Raw genomic sequence first — 26137 nt, 5'->3', positions numbered from 1 at the left:
CCAGCAGGAAGGGAAAGAAAGCTTAGTGGAGGCACGGCCATAGTCGTAAAGCCTAGGCCCTGAAGTAGCACACACATGTCTATCCACATTCCACTGGTGAGAACTTCGATGGTTAGCCACATCAAACTGCAAAGGAGGCTGGGAAAATCATGTTTGCCCTGTTCTCTGAAATAAGGGTGAGTTGGATATTGGCAGATAGTCTATCATCTTGCCATTACCTCGCAGCCTGGGAGGGTGAGCCCTGGGAATGGGGTAATTAGGGCCATCAGAAGCTACTGACTGCCCGGCTCACGTGCATGTGTGTATGTGTGTGTGTACATATGCCTGTGTCTGTGTGCACGTGATCTGGAGGTCAATTTACCTAGAGTTTAAGGAACTGGGCACAGGGGCTCCACCTACCACTCTGTGATCCCACGGGGGCAGGTTGGATGCCCCCAGATGGAGTTGTGTCTGCACTAGGCCCAGCTCTCCTGAGAACTCTCCTAGAAAACACAGTGTAAGACAAGGAGGATCTGTTGCTCTAGGATGGCCAGTGGGCCCCAAGCCAACTGAGATCAGTGTCAGCTGAAGGGCTTGTGTGCCACACAGCACCCGGAAGGCCTGCTTTCGCCATCTTGGCTCCCACTAGGGAGGAGGCACTGAGAGAGGCTCACACCTTCCCTGACCCACACTGGTTGTCGTGCTCTCTTCTCATCCCAGCTGTCCAGGACACAACCAGCCCCGAAGCTCTGGCCCAAGGCTGGGCCCCTTGGGGCTGTGCGTTCTGTTTGTCGAAGTTGAGTGTCTCATGAATAAGGCTACTGAGACACCCTTGCTAATTCCTTGGCAATGGCAGGTGAAAAGCGGCCAGGCGTTAGGTCTCCAAACACAGACTCCCAGGCTCCCCAGACTTTTTGCTTCATATAAGAGGGAAAAGACAGAAGAATTTGTTCAGCACATGGATCTCAGAAAGCTGGCCGGCAGGCCTATGCTGCCATGAGTCCAAGGGCCATTTTAAACTCAGGCTTGACTCAAGCATTTGGGCAATATCTGGATTCTACTGCTCCACTCAAGGAAGTCCAGAGTGGAAATCCCAACCCAGGCGCTCTGCATGTTCTGTTGGAGCCTCTTAAAATAGTGAACCATCCACACATTGCCTACACCTCCAGCAACCCTCAAAGGAACCATCAGCAGGAAGGGAAATGGTGCTTCATGTCATACAGCACGAACAGTTCAAAGTGCTTCCACGTGTGTTAACCTCATTGATGCCTCTCAACAGTTAGGTCAAGGGATACAGGGCAGAATTATCATCTGCATTATGCAAATGAGAAACCCAATCTTATTTCAGGTAAAATGATTTGCTCCAGATCAGAAAATAGTAAATGGCAAAGCTTGTTTGGAGAGCAGTAGAAGGTCACAGATCATAAGCAGGCACAGAGAAATCGTATAACGTTAACCAGTACTGAGCACCTGCCATGTGCAGGCCCTGTACCAAGTGCTTTAAATGCAGAATCTGTTTATCAGCACAACCCCATGATTTGGGTTTTGGTTCTGTTATTATCTCCATTTTACAGTGAGGAAACAGAGGTGCAGAGAGATTAAGTAATTTGTCCGAGGTAACACAGATACTGAGGGGCAGTGCTCTTAACTTCCAAGTTCTATGGCCTCCTATGCGCTGTAACTTCTGTGTGCACTCCCTCCAGGCATCAGAGGTGGGGGGTACCCGGGCCTCCACAATGGCTCCCAGCTTACCCCTCAAGGCTTTGGTCTCAGACCCATCAGTGTTAACTCAGCCACCCCTTGAACACGGAAATCAGCTCTGCCTGCCTTCATAACAACACTTAAGGAACACCGACTATGTGCCAGGCGCTTATCTATGTGCTGAGATATAGCAGTGAATGAAACAAAACCCCAGATTCATGGAGCTACATTCTCCTGAGGGGCAGACAATAAACACCCAGACAAATACATACATGAAATGCTTGATGGAGAAGAAGGATAAGGTGGATAAGGGGACAGAGTGATGGGGAGGAGATGCTGTTTTACATGGGACGGACAGGGAAGCCCAGAGGGGGCAGTGTGAACAGAAACTGGAAGCTCCCCGAGAGGAGGGCGATCCCGGCAAGGAGCGTCAAGGGCAGGTTTCAGAAGCCCATGTAGCTGGAGTGTAGACAACAAGGGGTGGAGTGTCGGGAGATAAAATTTGGGGTTGGGTGGTGGGAGGGTGTCAGATTTTACTCAGGGGGAGGCAGGAAGGCACTGGAGGGTGAAGTGTGGGTGAGACTACGATCTGACTACATGTCAGGAGTCACAGTGTGAAGGGGCGAGGCGGGAGCATGGGAGCAGGGAGGCCATCGTGGCCTCTCCAATTCCAGTGACCTCCTTCACACCACCTCAACTGCTCACTCCCACGGAACTCACCGTCACCAAAAACGCTTTTCCAAGAAATCCTCACTTTGTACATCCTCTCAGCCACACGTGCTCTCCGTCAAGCCCCCTCTGCTTGGCCTTCCCCTGGCAAAAATTCTCCAACCTCAAGGAGAATTCTTCAAATCACTGACCACACCCCCACCCCACTGTGGCCATCGGTCACCTCCTGGTTTCACTTCCCTCCTTACCAAGCTAAGGGCCCATGGACCCTCTTGCTCATAATCACCCCTTGTCCCGTCTCTCCCTCCACTGCAGTCACTTGGTGTGGAGACAGACTCTAGAGTGGCCCCCATGACCCTTGCCTCCTGGTGTCCATGCCCTTGTATAATCCCCTCCTCTGAGGGTAGGCAGATCATGTGACCTGCTTCTAAAAAATAGAATATGGCAAACATGAGGGATATGCCCCCCATGATTAGAGTGTGTCAGATGGCAAAGGCGATGGGGGCCACCGCATGATTATCCTGCCTTACATAAGACTCTGTCTTAGTCTGGAAGGAGTCTCTCCTTGCACGCTTGATGAAGGAAGTGGCGTGTTGGTAAGCCCAGTGGCACAGAGCTATGAGTGGCCTCCAGCCTCAGGGGCAGCCTCCAGCTGACAGCCCACAGGAAGCCAGGGCCCCGTCGAGGAAATGAATGCCGCCAACAACCTGAGTGAGTTTTAAAGTGGATTTTTCCCCGGTTGAGCCTCCAGGTGATCCTGGCCAACACCATGATGGCAGCTGTGTGAGACACTGGGCAGAGGGTCCATCTAAGCCATGTCCAGAAATTGTGAGATAACAAACGTATGTTGTTTAATACATATGTTAAACTCCCACTAACAGTTTGTAGTAACTGTTACACAGCAATAGATACTTATTAGGCAAAACCTGAATCTTGGTTACAGACAACTTCCTGCCTGTTCTACATCTGTTAGGAAAGAGTCATTCAATTGGCTAGAAAAGTCATTGGTTTGACTTCATTCATGATCAGAAACCCCAAATGGGGAGCTCCATCTGCTTCTCCTTCAGGCTGGCTCGCCAGCTCACCGTGATGGCCACGTTATTACTCGACCTCTCTCCTCACAGCCCCATCACCCTGTCCATCTCGTTCTCAGATGACACTGCTTCATTCCTCATGTTGAATATAGACGCTTTGGGTGACCTTGCAAATCGTATTATTTTCTAAAATCAACAGCATTGGGGTGTATTTACAATATGATAAAATTTACCAATTTTAAATGTGCAATGCAATAAGTCTTAACAACATATACACTCAGGTATCACCACAGTTGTTATACTGAACATTTCTGTCCCCCAGAAAGTTCCCTCCTACCCCTTTGTAGTCAGTGACCTCCTCCCACCTCTTGCCCTGGCAGACACTGATCCATTTTTTGTCACTATCATGTTGCCTTTTATGAATTTTTATAAATGAAATCATATAGTATGTAATCTCTTGAGTCTGGCTTCCTTCACTTGGCATAGTGCTTTAGAAATCCATCAGGTGCTATGAATCAGTCCCCTCCTTTTAATTGCTGAGTAGTATTTCACTGTATGGATATACCACAACTTGTTGATCATTCATCTGCTGATGGTCATTTGGGCTGTTTCCTATGTTTTTGCTTTCTAAGTTGTTTCCTATGGTTTTTGAACACATAAAGACTATTCAGAAGTTTATTTTTTGGAATACACAATTTGTTCCTATTCCTTAAAATTACTTATTCCAAACACTAGTTCTTTCTTAACCTTTAAAACTGAGCTTACAAGTCTTGTTTGAAAATCCAACCATCTTTAGCAAATGCTTCTAAGGGATCTTTTACAAAGTTGCATTGCCAAACATTTTAAAGTGCATTTGTAGATGAATGGATCTGATTTCACTTTTCTGTACCTCACTTACTTGATATAAACAAAGCCATCCTGAGGGTTTAAATCATTTTTATAAATCTAATAAATCCAACTTATAAATATGGCAAACCTTAAGTTCACTTAAAAAAATCTATTAATATAAAAAAACTAAATGTATGTAGATATCTCCTTCAAACAGAAATGTTAATGTGAAAGTTCTGCTTCTTGGTTTAGCATGCTGTGCTTTTTCTAAATCTTCCTGAGGTCAAGTTGTATACTCACATCAGGTACCAACTAAGGAAAAAAGTCACATCCAGGTAGCAGAGGCTAATTAATCCTTCATCTTCCTGTGGGTGAAAGATGTGTTCCTGTTAAAAAAAGAAAAAGACCACAACCCTTCCAGTCCACTGAGGTCACCCACCCACTGCAAGAGATAGTGGTGAGGCTGTGGGTGCCATCCACGTCCTTACCAGGGCCTCCAGTTCTGTCTGTGAGTTGAATCTGCTGAGAGGCCTTCATTGTATAGCTGGTGGGGGTGTGAAACAGTGACAAGTGTTGGCTTTGGGAGCTTTTTCTATTTGATGCAAGGAGGACTGAAAGTTTCTCACTCAACCTGAGAATCTCAGGAAGGTGACTGCCTGACCCACATGGCCTGGTGCCCCAACAGGCCCTTTTAAGTAAAAAGGCCCAAGAGGATTTACAGGTAGATTAGGAATGACAAGTATCTGGCACAGGAACAGCCACGGTATTACTTGACCTCTCCCTGGCCCTATCCCTATGGTAGACATTGCTGATCAATTGTTGCACCCCTTCCCTCTTGTTAGGACAGCGTGACCCAGAGCCAAACCTAATTAACTGAGGTTGGCACAGGAGATGAAACCCGGCTTTGTTCCCTGGACTAACTGTAACCAGCTCTGTTGAGAAAATGAGGTCTGTCTGCCTGCCCCTCACTCAGGACTACGTTAGTGGGTAACCAGGCTTGGGGTTTTGCAAGTTCATTCCTGTTTTCTGTGAATAACTGCAGCCTGCAGGGTGATGACCCAGTGCAGTGAATGGTACCCACCCTGCCTTGGACACAGAGGCTCGTGCTTCTGTAGGGAGATCCCGAGTGGGGAGGTGCAGGGGCTCCCTAGGACACCGTGGGGAGGATCTGAGGAGAGAGAACTCAGGCAGCGTGTCCTGGGCAGAGCTCCGTAGGCCTCCCTGTGTGGCCCTGGGTGAGGCTGGGTCAGAGCTGCCAAAGTTACGTCTCCACCTCAGGCCCCAAAGTCCAGATTTGGACGTCCAACAGCCACATGTCTAAGAGGCATCCAAAACTAACATGTCCCAAACCAAACTCCTGATTCCTGCCCCTTCCCTGACACACTCCTCCCCAAAATCTCACGGTCCCAGGGAATGACAGCTCTGTCCTAGCTGCTCAAGCTAACTGCCCTGGAGGTGCTCCTTGACACCTCTCTTTCTCACAGCCTGCATCCCTGTCAGAAATCCTATCAGCTCTACTTTCACGATATACCTAGAATCTGTCCACTTCTCACCACCAGCACTACTATCCTCTGGTTCAAACCCTGAGCACGTCTCCATCTCTCCTACGGATCCCTGCAGTGGCCTCCTCACTGGGCTCCCTGCCTCCGCCCTTGCCCCTGCAGTCCCTTCTCCTCACAGCAGCCACAGGGAGCTGTGAACACAGAAGTCAGATGAGGTCACCCTTTCACTTGCCCTTTCCAGTGACTCCCCAGCCCACAGAAAGGCCAGAGCCCTCCCATGGACTACAAGGTCCTGCACCCTCAGCTCCCACCCACAAGCCTCACCCCCGGCCCCATTTCACAGAACATGCCCCACTGCCAACTCCCTTCTGCTGCCCTGGCCTGTATTAGTAAGAGTATTTCAGAGAAACAGAACCAATAGGAAGCATATTATGTATGCGGAGAGAGAGGGACTTATTTTAAGGAATTAAAATTCCTTACATAAGACTGTCTTAGTCTGGAAGGAGTCTCTCCTTGCATGCTTAATGAAGGAAGTGGCATGTTGGTAAGCCCAGTGGCTTACACACATGCGCGCACACACACACACACACACTCACTCACTCACTCACTCACTCACTCACTCACAGAATTGTGGGGGCAAATCCAAAATCTACAGGGGAGACCAGCAAGCTGGAAATTCAGCAACAGTAGACATTGTAGCCTTGATCTGAAGGCTGGAAACTCCAGCAGAATTTCTATGCTGCTGTCTCGGGGCGGAGTTCCTGCTTCTTCAGGGGACCTCAGTCTGCTCTTCAGGTCTTCAGCCGATTGGATGAGGTCTACCCGCATTAGAAAGGGTAATCGGTTTTACTCAAATCTACTGATTTAAACATTAATCACATCCAAAAAGTACCCTCACAGCAACAGCTAGACAGGTATCTGAACAAAGAACAGGGCACCATGGCCCAGACCAGTTGGCATGTAAAGTTAGCATCTCATGGCCTCTGTACCATTCCTTGAGGGCAGGCATGTTTCATCCCAGGGACTCTACCCTTACTCTTCTCTCTACCAAATGCTCAACTCCCAGAGCCACAGACTCCTAGATACCCAGAAGCCCGCTCCCTCACCTCCTGCGGGTTTTGTTGAATGTTGCTTCAGTGACAGCTTCCTGGCAGCCCCATCTTGAATTGCAAGCCTTCTTCTAAGCCTAGCACTTCCAGGATCTTTTTTTCACCATCCTCATTTCTCATAGCAAGCAAAACCCCAAACTTTTTGTTTATTGACAATCTCCCTCCCTAGCATGTAAGCTGCAGGACACAGGGATGTCTGTGTGTGTGTTTGCTCCATCTCAGTCGCTACAGCAGTGGTATGAGAACACAGTAGTCACTTAAGAAATATTGGTTGGCTTAATAACAATAGCTCAATTTTATTAAGTACTTACTGAGTACCAAATGCTGTTCCAAAAACTGTTCACGTGTCATCTTATTTCTTTTTTGCAGTCAATAGTTTTATGAGGTAAATCCTAACATTCCCACAGATGGGTGAAGAAACTGAGGCACGGAGCTCCCTGGTGCTAGCTAGCATGTGATAGAGCCAGAATTTTAATCCAGATGGTCTGACTCCAGAGACTGAATTCTTAGACACTCTGCTATGTTCATCTCCAATTAATTAGTTAGTTCATGAAAAAAAAAGAATGAAAGATGAATATCATACCCATACCAGAAACAATGAATTTTGGAGTAGGACTTGGGTTAAAATTCCATATTTTCTATGTATTGCAATATGTGATTTGGACAATTTTCTTAGCTTCTCTAAAACTCAGGGTCCTTGTGGGCAGAAAGGGAAAAATCTACATTTTTATTACCAAATGTTAGCTGTTTCGACCCTTTGGTTGTATTGCTCCCATTCTCGATCCATTATTGCCCTCTAGTGGTCAGAGAAAATAATGACTTCGTCACTGAGTTGCTACAAATAAAACAGTAGGTGGTTCTTGGTTCCTTTGCTCTCCTGGATCCTATTAGTCTCCAGAGACTGAGTGACAATCAGGCCTCCTCAAAGGAAAACAGGAAGGACTAGCCCACACGGGTCCCTACGGAGCAGAATGGCTCCAAAGAAATGACCTTTATGAAAAAATAAGTTAGCCAACCTTCCTACCCAAAGACACACAAAAAGAGTAACAGGCTCAGTAGGTTTCACAGTTGAGTTTTTACAGATCCTCAAAGAACATGTTCTTCCTATGTGCTATTTGATTTTGTGTGCCAAATGCCCAGATACCTGGTCAGACATTATTGTGAGTGTGTCTGTGAGAATATTGGTGGATGATGCTAACATTTGAATTGGTTAACTGACTAAGCAGATAGCCTCGTAATGTGGGTGGGCCTCATTCAATCAACTGAAGACCTGGGAAGAATAAAAAGGTTGAGTAAGTGGTAACTTGGCCTACCTAATTATTTGGTCTGGGACATGGGCCTTTTCTGGCCTTCTGACTCAAAATGAGGCATCAGATCTTTCTGAGTCTCAAGGCAGCTGGGTTTTGGACTGGAATTTATACCTTTGGTTCTTCAGGTTCTCCAGCCTCCCACCTCAGAGTGGAGCTACACGTTAGCTCTCCTGAGTATAAAGCTTGCTGACTGTAGACCTTGGGACTTGTCAGCTTCAATAATTGTGAGAGCCAATTCCTTATAATAAGTTTCTTTCTCTGTATACACACATATATACATATGTACACACACACACACACACACACACACACACAGTGGCACCCACAACTCTCTTCAACTCTCTTTTCTGTCTATGTATTTGCTTGCTCTCTCTATATGGAATCATACAAAATGTGGCCTTTGTGTCTGGCTTCTTCATAGTAGCCCTGAGATTCCTTTTATTGCTTAATAATATTCCATTGTTATGGATATGCTGCATGTTGTCTACTCATTCATCAGTTGATGGATATGTGGGCTGTTTGCACTTTTGGTTATTATAAATCTCCTTGTGCTAATTCGAGTGCTGCTATGAACATACATTCTGTTTTGTTCACAGAAGTAGATTAGGATACACATCAGATTTATAACAACAGTGGCTCCTGAGAATAAAAAGGAGGGAGAGGAATTGGACCCAGGCAAGGAACAAAAGGGCCTTCAGCTTTTTCTGTGATGTTCTATTTATTTTATGTAAACAATGTATCTGGGCCAGAAAGGTCAACAGTTGATTATTCTGCATGATGAGCCCATGGATGTCTGTTATATTATTCTCTGGGCTTTTCTAAAATATTTTAAAATTTTAAAATTAAAACAATATATATTCTGGATTTAAACATTCTTGTAACAAAAGGTCTGGCATGGAATGGGGGCTGTGGTGTCTTTCTAGGAAGAGTGGGGAAAGGCCAGGAGTAAGAAGCTAAGCCCAGGGCCAGATAGGAGCAGCTGGAGGCCCTTTGAGCTCTGGAACAGAAGCCCATGGCCCTGCCTTCATGTAGCTCCAGGGACCCCAGGAAGAGGGAGCAGATCTGGTCTCCATGACCCCTGCTGGCAATCAGGACCCTATCTGCAACCCTGTCTCTCCTGACTTCTCAGCCACACTCCTGGAAGAAGTCATCCACCCCACCCCACTTTGCCATCCTCATTGTCCTCATGTCCCAATTTCCTCAACCCTATGTTCAGGACCAGTTACATAATCTGTAAGGCCTAGTACAAAATGACAATGTGGGACCCCTTGTTCAAAGGCTGATGCCAAGGTGATTTCTTATGCCAGAGGGGTAGCCCCAAGCTGGGTGGTGTCAACATGCAAGAAACCTGGTCAAGTCACTGGGCTTATTCATTCCCTCAGGCATTCATTCATTCAGATGAGTGCTTTGAACATGCCTGGCACTGTGCTAGGTGCTGGGTGTATGATGGAGAGCAACACAAAGTCCAGCTTCAAGAGCCTACATTCTAGTGGGGGCTGCAGATTCAATCCCAGACACAAAACAGGTCATTGCAAACTGCAGGAAGAGCTATGGAGGGCAAGTAGAGGGGCCTGTGAGATAATCACACCAGGGATCCCCCCACAAGAGAGTGATGTTGGAGTGGATTTTATCCTAGCGAAAGTGGGGACTGGTTTGGGGGTAGAGCTGGGGAGAACATTCCAGAATATTCCTGGCAGATGAGAGGGTGACATCGTCAAGGACTTGTAGACCAGTGTAGCTAGAGCCAGGGAGGCCCAGATGGAACTGAAGAGAAGCCTCAGTCCCTGGAATGCCCCCTTCATGGCACTCCATTTGCTCTATTATTTCCTTAAACTTTGTCTTTAAATTGGCTCCCTTTGTAGGTATCCTTACGCTATGCAAGGATATTCATGCAATCAAAGGACTGGCATACCACTTACATTTTTTCTAATACACAGCTGAAATTTTAAAATGTTCCTCCATGTTCCACTAAAATCATCCCCCTTGTCTCCCCAGTTTGGAAAATGCCATTGCCAGCTCCTCTCTTAGAGCCGCGGAAAGCCTATAACAGGATTGCTGCTGGGAGAGGCCAGTGGCATGGTCTCATTTACATTTTGAGAAATGATTCTGGCTGTCACATGCAGAGTAGATGACAGGGGCTCCGGAGGCTGTTTGCAGGTATCCAGAGAGGAGCTGTGAGGGATATTTGGGAAAGGGGGAGCACGGCCTTCCCACTAGTGCCCACAAAGCCCCACCCTCCACCCAAACCATGAATCTCCTCGTGCTAATTCAAGGCCTTTTCCAGATAAGTGGGTTTTTCTGGGAACCTCATATCTCAGTATCAGCCCAAAGGCTGCCTGAGTTCATACAGTGTGTCCAGCACTCATGAGCACCCAGCTTTGTGGGCCAGTTCGGGGTGACCGATGTTAAGAGTTTGGGGTAATGTCCAATCAGTCCTGTGGTCTCCAGTCCAAAAACACAGGCTCCCACAACTAACCACTCTGCACATGCTTCAGGGATGAGGTGGGTTACATGGTTTCTACCACCCGTACGTGGAGGGTTTAGAGATCCACACGCTTCATCACTGGACCTCACTGCATTGTTACTCCTCATGACCCCCCCGCCAGGTCCTCCCTCCCTGCCAAACCTTCTACCGTCTGGAAGATTTGACTCCCTCTCATGTTGCTTCCCTGAAGACCTGTCTGTTTATTCTCCCGTCTCCCAGATCTGGCCTCCTCCACTGCTGCTTCCAAACCATTCCCCCTCCATCCTTCTAAAAGATAACACAACCTCACCGCTTTTAAGACTCCTGCAAAACTGCCCATTACTCCTCCAGTTTATCTGCTGCTTGAAGGAGCTGGAAGGAGGGATGTTCTAAATGCCACCCAGTGCTAAATACCAGGGATATAGCAGCCAGTGAACGAGGCTGACATGACCTGCCCCCGACCCTGTGTGGTGGCCAAGCAGGCGTTTCCACTACATCCACACTTCCATATGAGGAAGGGAAGAGAGGCTTTTTGGAGCGGGCAGTGTCTGAGCTGCAGATTTCAGAGAGGCTGGAGTGCTCCTGGGAGGTGGATGGTGGGGTCATGGATGAGGGAGAGGACAGCAGAGGCTAGGCTGTTTGGGAAGCCATTGCTAAGGCATTTGAAGATGATTTGAAGGCAATGAAGAGAGGCTGAAGGGATTAAGCAGGGGAGTGGCAGGAGGCTTTGCACTTTGGGAAGAATGCTGGCTGCCCTGCAGAGAATGGAAGGGAGTGGAGAAGAGACCCAGGCTGAGAGACCAGTTGGCGTGGGAGGGGGAGGGGGGTCAGCCTGGAGATACTGCAGGCTGGGATCAGGACCTAGGACATGGTGGTTGGCGGGGTGGGTGGGGGGGATGGGGTGAGAAGAAAAACGGCCTGATGCCCAGGTTCTTCTTGGTTCAACTGGGTGAGTGGCACGAGTTGGCTGAGCGCTTGCTGTATGCCAGGAACTGAAGATTCAGGAGCATGAATAAGACCTACAGGCCCGTGTCCTTACAGAGCTTCACACTCCTAGTAAGTGAGCACATTCTAGATTTTCATGCATTCTTTGAAGGCACTAAGCTGAGCACCATGATAGAGAATCACAGAGGCACCTCCTAGAGAAGGTGACGTCCCCGAGGAGGAGATGCCTGAGCTGACATCCGGAGTATGAGAAAGGCGAGGCCAGGGAAGGTGGGTCCAGGAGAGGTCCCAGCTGACCCAGATGACGCGCACAAGGCCCAGGGGAGCTGACGTGGATGTAGTAGGTCCAGCAAGAGTGATTCCGTATGAGCCTGGAGTTGCTGCCCAGGAACCCCTTCTCCTCCTCCTGGGGAGGGATGCTGGAGGCGGTCACATCCCTCTGTCCCAGCCTGAGCCCCCCAGGCCCCACCCCCTCCTCATTCCTGGGGGACCCTGTCTCGTGACTCTTCACCCCCTCGGGGATCCCCCATCTCTCCTATCGGCTCAGATCCTCAGCGGTGAACACCTCATTACCGCCATCTTGAAAGCCTCCCTGGATGGATGTGCGGCTTGAAATCCCATCCAGCTGCACTGCTGTCAATGTTCCCACCTTGCTCGATGCTCTTCAGTCCCCTTCCCCATTGCTGGGGTGCGGTGTTCTCTCTTCTCCCCTCCACTGACTTCTTCCACCTTATGTATGTGCTGGTGACTCACACACACACCGCCATTTGTTCATTCAACCAGAACTTATAGAAGACCTACTCTATGCCAGACATGGTGCTGGGCAGTGGGGAATATAATGGTGAACAAGACAGATACTGTCCCTTGACTTGGAGCAGTTTATAGTCTAGCAAGCTAGACATGCTGGAACTGACAGGCGATGGCATGGGCTGTGATGGAAGTTGGCAAAGTAAAACAGTGGCTAAGCTGCCTTAGTCAGCCTAGGTCTTTAGGAGGAGGTGATATCTCAGGGGGGACCTAAAGGATGAGGATGAGCCAGGCAGTGAGGAGCTAGGGGGAGAGTCTTCTGAGCAGAGAGGAGACCAAGTGCAAGGCCCTGACATGGGAAAGGTTCAGGGAGCGGAGAGAAGGGCGGGGTGGCTGGAGCAGCGAAAACAAGGCCCAAGGTGGAATGTGACTGAAGAGGAAGGCATCATCAGCTCATGCAGAGCCTCGTTAGCCACAGCAAAGAGTCTGGATATTACTTTAAAAGCAATGAGAAAACCGGAAGGGTTTTATTCAGGGGGAAGGAATTTTTAAAGTTTATTCCTGCTGCTGTATGATAAGTGAATCAGAAAACAACAAAAGCTGAAGCAGGTGGCCAGCTAAGAAGCTACTACATTGGTCCGGGTCAGACATACTGGCCTGCACCCTCTCTTCTGAGGGCTGCCTAGGCTTGTACACCCAGATCCTTCTTGGACATCCTCCCTCCCACCTGAGTCCCCAGCTTTGACAGAGGCTTCACCATCTATCTAGTACCCTAAGCTAGAAACCTGGGAGTGCCATTTTCTCCACCCTCCATTGCATTTGTAGGGGAGGAAAAATAATTTTCTCCTTTCTCCCTTCTAAGTTCTTGGCTGAGACTGCTGTGCTAAAAGGTAGATTAGCAAGGGAAAAACAAACAGAAGTTTATTAACACATATACCTCATGCACACATGGGAGATACCCAGGGGAAAAAACGAGTAACTCTGAGATGGCTTAGAATTCAGACTTAAATGCCATTTTAATAGGGAAAGGATGTAGGCCTCATAGGGGAGAGGGTTTCAGGGCAGTTGAGTGGGCTCATGGAAGAATAGGTGGGAAATGTAACAGTTTGTGACAAAGTTTGTCTGGGTGTGGTGGTAACTTCTAGTCTCCTTTCCCGTAATAAAACTCAATCTTACCTGGGTGATGAAACTTCCAGGGAGCAGACTTATGACCACTGAGTTCCTTTTGGAGATTTGTCTTTGAGTAAATATGGGAAGTCCAGAGAAAGCCTCTCCCTGCATTTCCTATTTTTGAAGTGCCGACAGCTCAATATAACCAATATGCCAAAGTGACATATTCTGGTCCACCTCACATTCAGTCACCCACTCCTATTGGCTCTAAAATTTCTCTGAGATGCATCCTTTTTTATCTGTCTTTGCTGCCACTGTCCTTGTTTGGGCTCCATTAAATAGCATCTTCATGAGAACCCTCTTCCCCTATTCTTGTGGGTTGAATTATGTCATCCCCCCTCAACAACAACAAGAAGGCTATTTTGAAGTCCTAACTCCCAGTACTTCAAAATATGGCCTTGTTTGGAAATAGGGTCATTGCAGATGGAATTAATTAAGATGAGGCCATGTGGGAGTAGGATGGGATCCTAATTCAGTATAAGTGGTGTTCTTATAAGAAAAGGGGAGATGACAGGAAGACAGAAACGCAGGGAGAATGCTCTGTGAAGTTGGAGGATTGGAGTGATGCATCTGTAAACCCAGGAACCCCAAAGATTTTTAGCAAGCCAGCAGAAGCTAGGAAGAGGCAACAATGGATTCCCCTGCAGGTTTCAGAGGGAGCATGGCCTGCAGGCAACTTGATTTCAGACTTGTAGCCTCCAGAACTTTAAGACAACAAATTTCTGTTTTTTAAAGCCACCCAGATTGTTATTTTGTTATGGCAGCCCTAAGAAACTAATACACTCACCATTTCAAACTCCTTACCAGCCCCCTGAGAGAACCGTCAATGGCTCTAGTGTACAGAGGATGAAGTCTAAGGTCCCTGGGGTGTAGCATGGAAGATACTTCAAGATCTGGCTCTCTATCCACACATCCAGTTTTATTTCCTGCCATTCATTGTCCTACAAAGTTACCATCCAACATCAAACCTCCTATAATTCCCTTAATATATTTCCTACTCAGGGGTCTTTGCAGACTCTTGGCATGGAGTGCCTTCTATTAAGGGTCCCATTTACCTGGCAAATGCTGTTCTTTAAAAGCCAAGTTCAGTCAACTCACAGATGGTGAAATGGAAATACCAATAAACACATGAAAGGAAGTCACCTAGAATTACATAACATAACAAAGAGAAAGTGAGGAGGGGCAAGGAAATATAAAACAAAAGGAAGGATTATTTCAGGCAAGGTTACCTTCCTTTAGGGGAAGAGTAGGGGTCTATGAGGCAGACTTCCTCACTAGGGTTGAGCAGGTTATTCCAGATTACTGCTATGAAAATTATTATTAAAGGGAAACCTCACTGACATGGCATCGGGAGAGCTGCAGGGGGAGCTCTCACACCCACCACGCCTCATCAGTTGCATACCCCACCAGAAGGAGGCGCGATACCTCGCAAGTCCTAGTGTTTTAGCTACTTTTCCTATCAGGAAGAAGGAAAGAAGGAAGAGTGTCTGCCTCCCCTCCCCCCACCCCAGCAACAGCCCAGCGGATGAGAAGCCGTGATAGGTGGGACTCCTCATTTACTCCAGTTGACTCTGCTTAGAACAGCTCTCCAGTGCGCCTTCTCCTCTGTAGGAGCGTGTACCGCTTCTTTGTTCTCTGGACTTGCCTATGGCTTTGTTATAAAAATTACTTATCCCGATTTGCGGTTCTCTGCTGTTCCCGAATAAACCCACTTTTTTGCTTGTAAAATATCTGAATGTTACCTTTAACCAGCGTTAAAAATAAAACTGTCAGTTATTTTACCAGTAAAAAAGTGGGTTTATTTAGGAACAGCAGAAAATTGCAATTTGGGACAAGTAAGCTATAGCAAATTCATAGAGGGATCCTCACTAAAATGGAGACAGCAGCCTAGAAGGGGGAGCCCTCTGGCCTTACCACTGTCAACAATTGCAGACACCAATAGGAGGAGACATCCTTTGCATTCCTAACAGAAAGAAGCCTACCCTTGCTACCCCAGAGGGAGGAAGGAAGATTTTTCTCCTAGCCTGGCAACAGCCCAACCAATGAGAGACTGTCACAGTTGAGTTAATGAAAAGCCACTGTACTTCAATTCCCAGTTTACTCCAATGGATTTTTTATTTATAACAGCTCCTCTCAAATTCCTCCTTTTCCTGTATTTGACAGCATTCCTCTCCTTTGTTCCTTAGATTTGCCTACAGTTTTGCCATAGCTTGCTTTTCCCAAATTGCAATGTTCTGCTATTCCTGAATAAACCCATTTTTGCTGATAAAAAAACTAACAGTTTTATTAATAAAGTTAACAATCTTTATTCTCTTCCTTAGGATGTGGCTTGTTTCAATGAGAAAGCATTGTTTTTCAGTTTGAAAGGGAAAATAAGTGATACCAGGAAAAAGAGAAGGTCCCAAGTACCCTCTTTTAGAGAGAGCTTTTCTTGGCCTTCGCAGTTAGTTAGCTACCCCCGCCCCGCCCACCTTGGGCTTACATTGTGTCCTCTCCAGGGCATTTATCATGCTATGATGGGACTTATTTGTTTGCATGCCTCCTCCCATGCTATTCATCTCAGGTCCCCATATCCTGCATACAGTAGGTGGCCAGTAATCATTGCATGAATGGATGAATGGATGGGTGAATAGGGAAGTTACCTCTCTCATGATCTGCCCAACATGTTATCTGTTCCTCATTCTGAGATCATTGTTTATTCCTTTTTGGATTTTTTGTTTCTGAAGCCTATGTAATTTCTTTCAGTAAACTGTGACTACTTGAGGTCAGGGTCTGTATCAGTCTGTTCCATGGTAGCTTCTCTTGCAGAGCCAAGGCTTTATACACATAATGATTGAGTCCTCACAATTCTTTGAAGCAGACCCACTTTATATATATGTATCAGCTTCACTGAGATGTAATTCATAACCTATATAAATTGCCCATTTAAAAAATGCAATTCAGTTGTTTTAGAATATTCAGAGTTACTCAACCATCATCACAACCAATTTTAGAACATTATCAGCACCCCAAAATGAAGGCCCCTATCTGTTTGTTAGCAGTTAGTCCCCATTTCCCCTCAGCCTCTCTCCTCTCCCAGACCTGGGAACCATCAGTCGGCTTTCTGTCTCTATGGCATTGTCTCTTCTGGACATTTCACGCAAATGGAATCCTACAACACGCTGTCTTTTGTGACTGGCTTCTTTCACCTTAGCATGACGTTTTTCAGGTTCATTCCTGCTGAAGCATGTTCCAGAACTTTATTATCCTTTTCATTGTTGAAAAAATTGCATTGTGTGGATATCAAAATTATCTGGGGCTGGGGCAGGGCAGAGCGGGTAGTGGGTAGGATACAACAGAATAGAGCTTCTCAATTTTTATTGGGAATCTTGATAAAATACAGATTCTAATTCAGTAGGTGAGGGGTGGGGCCTGAGATGCTGCATTTCTAAGAAGCTCCCAGGTGATGTTGAGGAATGTAGAGGCTTTCCACTGAGGAAGGCAGGGAATTGGGGGCTCTTCCTCATACAAAAGATTCGTGTGTCTCTAGCTCTTCCAGCCACAAATGTCACCTCCTCTGGGTGAGTGAGTTCTTTCCAGACATCAAAATTCAAATGAGAAGTCAGCATGGTGAGTATGAATTAGAACAAGAATAGCTGGCTACTTCTGAGGGATGATTTGGTCCATCTATGAGTGGAGTCTACTGGGGCCTCCTTCTTTTCTCTAGGTCTATCTCTGTGTCAGAGCCAGATCATGGGTCAGGAAGCTGAGCTGCTAGCCTGCAGAGCCACCCTGGGCAGCATGCACATCCCCATCCCTCCTGGATGCCCCTCTGCCTGCTCATGACCACCAGACTTTCATGACAGGCTCCTGTTCCCAGGTGTTCAGATGCTGGGTTGCTGAACATGCTTCTTGTAGACAGGAAATGAATTAGTGGGTGTGAACTGCTTTGTTACCCCCAAGGGCTAGCCACAGGAGGCGGCACTGTTGAGAGGGTGTAGTGCATGGTTGGTGTGTTACTCTGAGAAGCAGATACCAAGATGGAATAGATGGAATTAGGTGTGCAAGAGATTTATTTGGAAAATGTGAAGGATCAAGGGGATGGGACTAGAAGTGGACAGGAAGAGCCTTCAGACCTTGATGCAGGCCTGACACATGCTGGGAGAGTGGGAAGGAAGAGCTTCAGACTGTGTACCATAGTTGTAAGGAAATCTTGGCCAGGTAGAGAGGGAGTCCTCAAGCTAAGGACTCTAATCCTTAGTCCAAAGCCAGGCAGGAAAGGCCAGTCCTCTGACCTCCACTGTGTTCATCATTGGCAATGGCCCCTGCATGAACAGGACAGTGGAGCCATAGGAGCAGGCTGTCAATCAAGTACACCCCCACAGCAGTTTCTCCTGGGCAAGTAGGAGTGGTACACTTCAAGGGCTCTGTTTTCTGCCATCTATTAGTGGCCAGGCCACAAACAAGTCGCTCAACCTCCTAAGACTTGGTTCCCTCATCTGCAAAGTGATGGTAGCACTGCCTTTCCATGACTGGTGTGACTGAATGAAGCAATGTCTGTAAGCCTCAAGAAACATTAGTTATTGTTATTATTACTATTATTTTAGGCAACATGAGATTCAGAGCAAGAAAAACTGAAGTATCAACCCACTCTTGCCAGCCTCACAATCTTGGCTAGTAACTCTATCAGGCTTAGAATAGTGCCTTGCCATGTAGAAGTGTTAGCTATGAATGTCATCATTTCCAAATAATAATATTGGATTGATTACTTCTGAAAAATGCTACACTCTAGAATGACATTCAAGGACCTCTACAAGATCTCAGCTCTAATCTGCTGTTTCCTTCCCCAGCACACATGCACACAAACCTAAGTTCTAGCCTCACTGGGCCGCTCACAGCAACCTTGAAAGTGTTATGTTGTATTAATACAATATTATATTGTCCATTGTCTGACAAGTGCTTGTTGTATGTGTGGCACTGTGTAAAGGTTTACATATATTATCTGGTATCATTTCTATTCTACTAATGAGGAAACTGGGGCCTTATCCAAACTAATAAATGAAATGACTTATCCAAACTAATAAATTGCTTATCTGTCTCTTGATTTCCATTTTTAGAATGCTCTCCCTGCCTCCATTACATTTCTACTTTCCAAAACACTATCTTCTTTTAATGGGCAAGCCCCATTGCCACCTCTTCTGGGAAGCCTTCCTTGATCCTCACCCTGTTACAGATAATCGCTCTCGTGGTGCCTGTTTGTAGCACCTAACTCCATAGACATTGGGTTGTGATCATTGATCTGGAAGTTAGTTGTTCCCACCAGACTGTGACCAGTTCCAGAAAAGGAATAATGTCTTGACCATCTTTGTAGCAAACGTCCAACCTGGGGCCCTAAACACGAAGGAAGACAACAGTTATGAATCTCCTTATTTATACCCTTGACCTCCACATATGATGCTTTTTTAAGGTCAGTTACAGCTTTTAATACCTTGGTGTTTGGTCAGGCCACACATGTTCAGTCCTGGTTTGAGATCTAAAAATTATGTCTGATGCATAGTCAGTTTTCAATAAATGATGGTTTATTCTTCACACTTTTTGACTAACCGTAAAGGCCAGGAAGGAGTCAAGCTGAGTCACAGCTCTCAACAAGGGCAGGACAGGAAGGGGAGAATATCTTCTCTCTAGTGGACAGGTACTGTGCTCCTCATCCCTAAAAGGCTTAGTGACCCCATCATACAGACGGTGGCGGGTCAGAGATGTGACAACTGCCCAAAGTTGGTAGCCTGTCTTGGTGCCCGGACCAAATCTCTAAGATCTCAAAGACCCCATCTGTGGGCCTTCCCAAGTAAGGGTCTTCCTTCTTCAGGGGCAGAACTATTGTTGCTTATAGGAAATAGAGCTTTTGTGGGTAGAACTGGCCTCCTGCTGGGAGGATGGGGCTGGATTTGCCTGGCTCTTACCTTGGAAAAGTCTCTAGATTCAAAGGATTTTTCACAAGTTTTATACACACACACACACACACACGCACGCGCGCGCGCACACACACACACACACACACACACACACACACACACACACACACACACTTGTTTCTTATTTCTCTTCCCTACGAGGGCAGGTTGTTCTGTGAATGTTTGGCTCCTATTTTGTCCCCAGCACTCTCCAGAGCAGAGAAACCCAACTCTTAGAATGGCACATCAAGTTTGCTGAATGACAAATGACTGAATCTGGAAGGTAGAGCTTTTACGTTTCTGCTGTACTGCAAAACCCTCAGCTGCAGAATCCTATACCTGCATCCACATCCTTACTTGGAAATTTTGTCTTCTTCCTCTTCCCAACCCTGGACACATCATACCACCTATCAAGTGCAGACCCACTGAGAGTAGATTCCGCCCCAGATGGGGGTAAAAACACACCCTTTCCCCCCACAGCAAAGGTGCATTTGTACTGATGTGCTCAGGCCTTCTTTAAGATCACTGGCCTGATGATTTGTCCAGCCTCTTCCCAGCCTGCCTTGAGCCTGGACCAAGATCAAGTCCTGTTTGGATACTGTGGGCCTGGAGTCCAGGGGACTCCTTTGGTGGCTCTGCATATCTCTCCCCTCTGAGACTGATTAAGTGATAACCTGTGTATAGACGTGCGGCATCTAAATTTTTCTGGTTTCCTAGAAATTTGGACACCATCTTTGATTCCTATTCTCTCACTCCCACATCCAATTAATCACAAATTATACTAAACTATTTTTAAATCAAGCCACTTCTTCCATCTCCATGGCCACAACCTAGTGGCCATCACTTTGCAGGTCTCCTTGTACCCACCCTCCAATCCTTTTCCATTGTGCAACCAGAGGAGTAGTTTATAAAATGTGGTTTGAGCCAAGGCACTTCCCTCCTAAAATCCTTCAGCTCTGCCCTTTGATCTCAGGAAAAAGAAGTGTTTCAAGTCTCCAAAAGCAGGTCATCTTTTCCACCTCCTTGAGTGCCAGAGTCCTGCAGGCTCACCTCCAGCCCACCCCCCCTCAGGGTCTTTGCATGTGCTATTATCCCAGTCTTCTCTTAGTTAAACCCCTTCTCTTCTTAGTATAAATGTAGCTTGACAATAATAACAATTAACATTTACACAAACAACTAATGCATTTATGTGTATTAGTTTATTCTCAAAATAGTCCTGCTAAGTGAGTACCATTAATAGTTTACTTACAGTTTGGAAATCTGAGAGTCAGCAATGAGAACTAGCTTGCTCAAGGTCACACAGGTAGCTGGCTCTCCTACTAGGTAATCAGCTTCATGAAGACAGGGACTGTGTGGGCTTTACTCATGGGTGCTGTAACTCCAGGTGGGCATGGTAGGGAATCTTTCTCCCAGCCTGGGGCAAATTACCTTTGAAACATAAATCAGTCAAAGGGAGAAACAAAATGGGAGAAATCCATTTTGCTTACAAGCAGTTGTCCACTTCTGCTTGTCCGTGTCTCTCCCCACCCAGCTGCAAAAAAGGGATTCCACCAAACTTCTCCAGTCCAGTTATACCCTTCCTCCCTCCTACCCTTGTAATCACCTATTGATATGGAGATGGACTGCTTACTTCTCTCCACCTTTGGAAACACCTATTGATATAGAGATGCACAAGGCCAGGCAAGAGATTCTGGAAATATTGCAATTTTACCCATAGCCCACCCTCCAGAAATCTTGCCTCACAATCTACTCACTCCCCATCTTCCGCAATGACCCCTGTGCAAGAAAACTGGAGCACTGTAACCAGACTAATAACATACAACAACAACAGCAATAAAATCATGATGATCTTCAAGCTGGAGGATTCCACTAGGTTCAAAGTCCTTTTGATTGGCCTTTGGGGCCAATGTGTCTGCTTCATCATTCCCTGGGGATGCCAAAGGCAAATGGCCAGTCACATGATATACGGAAACAGTGTTAGTCTGACCAGAGGCCCATAGGTCTTGCCACAACTCTTGCCCCCAAAGGGGCCGGTGACCAACCATCCAGTTGACATGTTACCATGTCAGTAGCCACAGGGTCAAGCCCCAATAGATAGCCCAGCTGTCAGTGCAGACAACTATAGGGGAAGGCTCCTGGGTGATCATGAGCCATACTGCCCACAACTCAACCCATTGACTGCTCTTCCCCTCTCCATCCTCCACCCATATTGTTTTAGTCTTAGCATGGAAAGCCACAGCCCTCCACTTTGGTGCTGCCCACGACTGGAGCCACCTGTGTACCAAGCATCTTCAGGACTCCCTCCTGATAAGGACTCTCAGCTACCAATGACTCAAAAGCAAGTTCTTCCTGCTTTCCACTGGTATACATCACTGGCCCCAATAAAATTTGGAATTCTCCACTTAAGGGGTTATTGGAGAGGGTGCTATGCTGCTGTAAGTCATGCGACCCATTTGGCCAGTGTAGGCATCTGTGCCACACCACTCCATGGCCTTTGGGTCCAGTCTCGCACCCACCCCTAAGTGGGATAGTGGGATAGGTGATTATTACCTTGGTCAGAGCTGTTCTGGTGATGGGCTCTGTAGCCAGCAAGGCATGATACGCAGCAGCCCATTGCTTCTCTATCAAGGTGTACTGGACCTCTGCTCCTTCCAGAGTTGACCAGAATCCAATAGGTTAGTGGTTCCATTTAAGCCACTCCCAAAGGCCCCATCCATAACCATCTTCGGTTACATGAATATCTAGATCACAGGGCCTTGATGAGTATATTACATTCAAAGCTGGTACGACCTTAAAGCAGTTGCACATGCTTCATCCCAGTCCCACCTGATGCCCTTTCATACCGACTGGTGTAAGGGCTTCAGAATTTGTGCCAAGTGTGGGATAAACACTATCCAGTAGCCCAAAAGACCAAAAAACTCTTGTAATTTATTCAATTCCCTGTAATCCACAGTGGTAGGGCTAGGGAAAGGCTGGACCTTGTCTATGACTGCTTCTGGGATAACTTTAGTTTTACCTGACCAGACAACCCCCAAGAACTTTACAGACAAGCCAGGTCCCTGAACCTTGGTGCTGTTCACAGCCCATCTTTTCTCCTTGAGATGTTGTGGCAATCTAGGAACTACCCCTTCTAAATCTGCAAGAGAATCAGATGTGAGCATGATATCATCCATGCAGTGATACAGCGGCACTGTTTGCAGTTTCTCCCATGTGGCCAAGTCCTGGGCTACAAGTCTGTGATAAATGGTGGACTGTGGAGGTATCCCTGTGGAAGGACAGAGAATGCCCACTGCCATCCTTCCCACTTGAAGGCAAACTGTTCCTGACTTCCCTGTGCTATGTCAATAGAGAAGAAAGCATTAGCAAGGTCTACAGCATAATGATACATCCCTATTTCATGACCAAGGGTGTCCATAAGGGCAGCATGCAAAGGGGGTGTGCCTTTATTTAATTCCCTGTAATCCATGGTCATACTTCAAGAGCTGTCCGGCTTTTTCACTGGCTACACTAGGGAATTTAAAGGACTATGAGTGGTCTTTACGATGCCCACCTTGTCCAACTCCTGTAGTTTCTCCAGTTTCCTTGTGTCCCCCAGGTAATTTATACTGCTTAGTATTTGTCACCCACCAAGGTACAGGTAGGTGCTAAGCATGTCCCCTCAAAACTGTCTTTACCACATGTACCCTCAGGCTGAACTCACCTGCGGTAGTCTGTAACCACACTCCTTTGGGGGCAAACGCCCTATCCTCAATGGGATTTGGGCTTTCTTCACTCTAACTGACTTATCCCCATAGACATTTATCTCAGCAGGGGTCCCAGGAAAACACTCAGGGTTGTCATAAATCAGAGAACATTCAGCTCCTGTGTCCACCAGTGCCAGGACACATAGTACATTCACGGGAGACCAATGAATTGCTAATTCTATGTGTGGCCTCCAGTCCCCACCATGTCCCCCAAGGTGGGAGCCTTGACCCCCTCCTCAGTCAACCTGCAACACCCAATTGTTGTCCTGTGGGGGTGAGGGCCCAGGCAGAGCCTGAGTACCATCCCCCAAGAAGTCCTGCAGGGACACAGGCCAGACATGAGGCTTTGCCTCCAGCTTCTGTGTCCCGGACCTCAGCAGCTGGAACTGCTACTCTGGCTTTAATTGGTGCCACAGTTCTAACAAGATCCTATTGGGCTTCCCATCAAGTTTTTCTTTCCCTGCCCCCACCTTTAGCAAATCAACCCACATCAGGGTCCTTGAGACCTTCACAGGGCCCTTTGCACCTCTCCTTTTAGTCACAGCCCGTACTTCTTTCCATGCTCTTATTTCAACCTCCCCCAGATCTGCTAAAGTACGAGTAGTCTCACTTATGGGTTGCCCTATGTGGGGGGCAAGAATAGTCACTAGGGACCCAAAGAAAGATGGGGAGCTGTGTGGAGCACCAGATTTCTCATTCCCATGGTGAATAACTCCTCATTGGGGACCTGGGAGTCCCTATTATAGATGATATTTTTCATGCCCAGCTCCCACACCACCTGCTAGAGCTCTGCATACATTTTCCAGCTAGTGGGTAAGTATGGTAAATCACCTTGATTAGGCCAAACTTCCCTGATGGCTGCTGTCAGCCAATCCAGAAGCGCCTGATTCCCTGTGGTGTGACAGGAACTTTGCAACCGCTGCCAGAGAGAAGAGTGAGTCATCAGGGAAGCCAGTCTACCCATTTCAGAACCCGACATAATAATGTTTTCCAATCCCATATCCCAGAGACGCAAACGCCATATAGGCAGAGGTTTCGACGGCTTCTGCCGAAACTGGACGCTCATGTCCACCAGCTTATCCTGGGTGTAGCGGCGGAGCATGGAGTCTCCACAACCTGGGGAGGGTGGCTCCTCCTCCTGAGGAGCCCGCAGTTGTTGTGTTTTTACTTTAATTACAACTAGGCAGGTCTTTAATATGGGAGAGACGGTGCCTCCGGCAGTGGCCTCAGCAACAGTTCTGCCCTCGGCTCCACCCCCTCATCTTCCCCCAACATGTCCTCTACCAATTCCTGGGCTGAAGGCACCGCTCCTTCCTCCCCCTCCTCCACAGCCTCCTGCAACGTGGATTCTCCTAATGTCTCCTCCCTTGCTGCTAGTCTTCCAGGAGCGCTACCCGTCTTCTCAATAACTGTCTCTCTCTCTTAAGGGCATCCCATAGGTCATTGCCCAGCTCTTCCACGTAATGCCGAAGTGTGTCTCTCTCTTCATAAACCCTTTCTACTATCTCGACAAACATCCCACAATCCCAGCTGCTAACACAGCCGCTCAGGGCCTCTAAGCAGTCTTCTATATCATGGAGGGCTAATAACACAGTTTCCAGGATCTCCACCATTCCCCAAATTTGGGGTAGGCCCCACCCCTCTAGGAGGTGCTTTACCCTAGACCAATTCCCCACTAGGGGCTCCCCAGTTGGAAGCCCCACAGATAGGGGGCTCCTGGGTGAAGCTGCACCCTCCACCTGCTGTAGCCACTGGGGCCTCCCCACCATCCACAGGGGCAGCCCACCCAAGCGTTGCACCCATGAAGACAGATTTCAGGTTCAAAAGTCCTGCTGACTACCGCCAAATGTAACCTGGGGGAGTGGGGCAGTGGAGGGGGGGAGTGGTGTGAAGTGGGAATCTTTCTCCCAGCCTGGGGCAAATTACCTTTGAAACCAAAATCATTCAAAGGGAGACATAAAGTGGGAGAAACCATTTATTGCCTACAGTCATCCACTTCTACTTGCCCAGTGTCTCTCACCACCCAGCTGCAAAAAAGGGATCCCACAAAACTTCTCCAGTCCAGTTATACCCTCGCTCCCTACCGCTCTTGAAATCACCTATTGATATGGAGATGCACAAGGCCAGGCAAGAGATTCTGGAAATACTGCAATTTTACCCACAGGTACCTAGTATTCATTAGATTGTTTAACAAATATTTATTAAACATTTAGTACGTGCCATATTAGGCCTGTTCTAGGTTCCTGCCCCCATGAAGCTTATATAGAGTGGGGAAAAGACAGACACAAAAACAGCACAATTACAGATAGTAATAAGAGCCTTAAAGACAAGAAGAGAGGATGATGTGATAGTGATTAATGGTGCTGGCATGTTTCTTGACTTTATAAATGTTTCTTGATTTTATACACTAGGTAGAATATAAACCCTATGGGAGAGAGAGAGACTTCCTCTGCTTTGCACACCATGGTATCCCTCGGTGCTATATCTGGTGTTGGCATAGAGTGAGTCCTGATTAACCATTTCTTTGAATGAATGCTTATACAAAGACATGTAATTTTACATTACTTTACTCAAGTCAGTGATTTTCAATGGGAGTGTCTGTGTCATTTGGTAATTTCTGGTTTTGATTGTCACAGTGATGGGGAGGGTGGTCCCTGGCATTTATAGAGGAAGGGATGCAATATATCTGAAAACACATGAAGACAATCCCACATAAAGTAGAGGTGTCCCATATACCATGACTTTCAAATGACCTGCCAGATTCTCGTGTACATGGAAAACCTTTTTATAGCAGTGGGAGCCTAAACACTAACTCTTTTACATAGAAACAGAAAGTATATTTGGACCCTTAAATGTCAACTAAATTTCCAGGAATCCATTACCATTTAAGTAAGAGGTTTGTCAAATATGATTATATTTGTTTTATTGAAACGTTACCAAATTTTGTTCATCTACCCAGAAAATCCCATCACCCATGGATACTACTGCATTTGTAGCTCTTGCATT

At 47.0% G+C, this 26137-nt stretch overlaps 1 protein-coding gene across 1 annotated transcript in view; it reads right to left on the bottom strand.

The window, feature by feature from the left end:
• MACF1 (microtubule actin crosslinking factor 1) overlaps positions 1-26137 on the bottom strand; it is a 471369-nt gene that overhangs the window by 39753 nt on the left and 405479 nt on the right. The gene's annotated exons all lie outside the window — the stretch shown is intronic.

Source organism: Manis javanica, chromosome 4, assembly GCF_040802235.1.
Source record: "Manis javanica isolate MJ-LG chromosome 4, MJ_LKY, whole genome shotgun sequence".
Taxonomy (NCBI): Eukaryota; Metazoa; Chordata; class Mammalia; order Pholidota; family Manidae; genus Manis; species Manis javanica.
The sequence above is the reverse complement of the archived record's forward strand: the minus strand, read 5'-3'. Positions and strand labels throughout refer to the sequence as shown.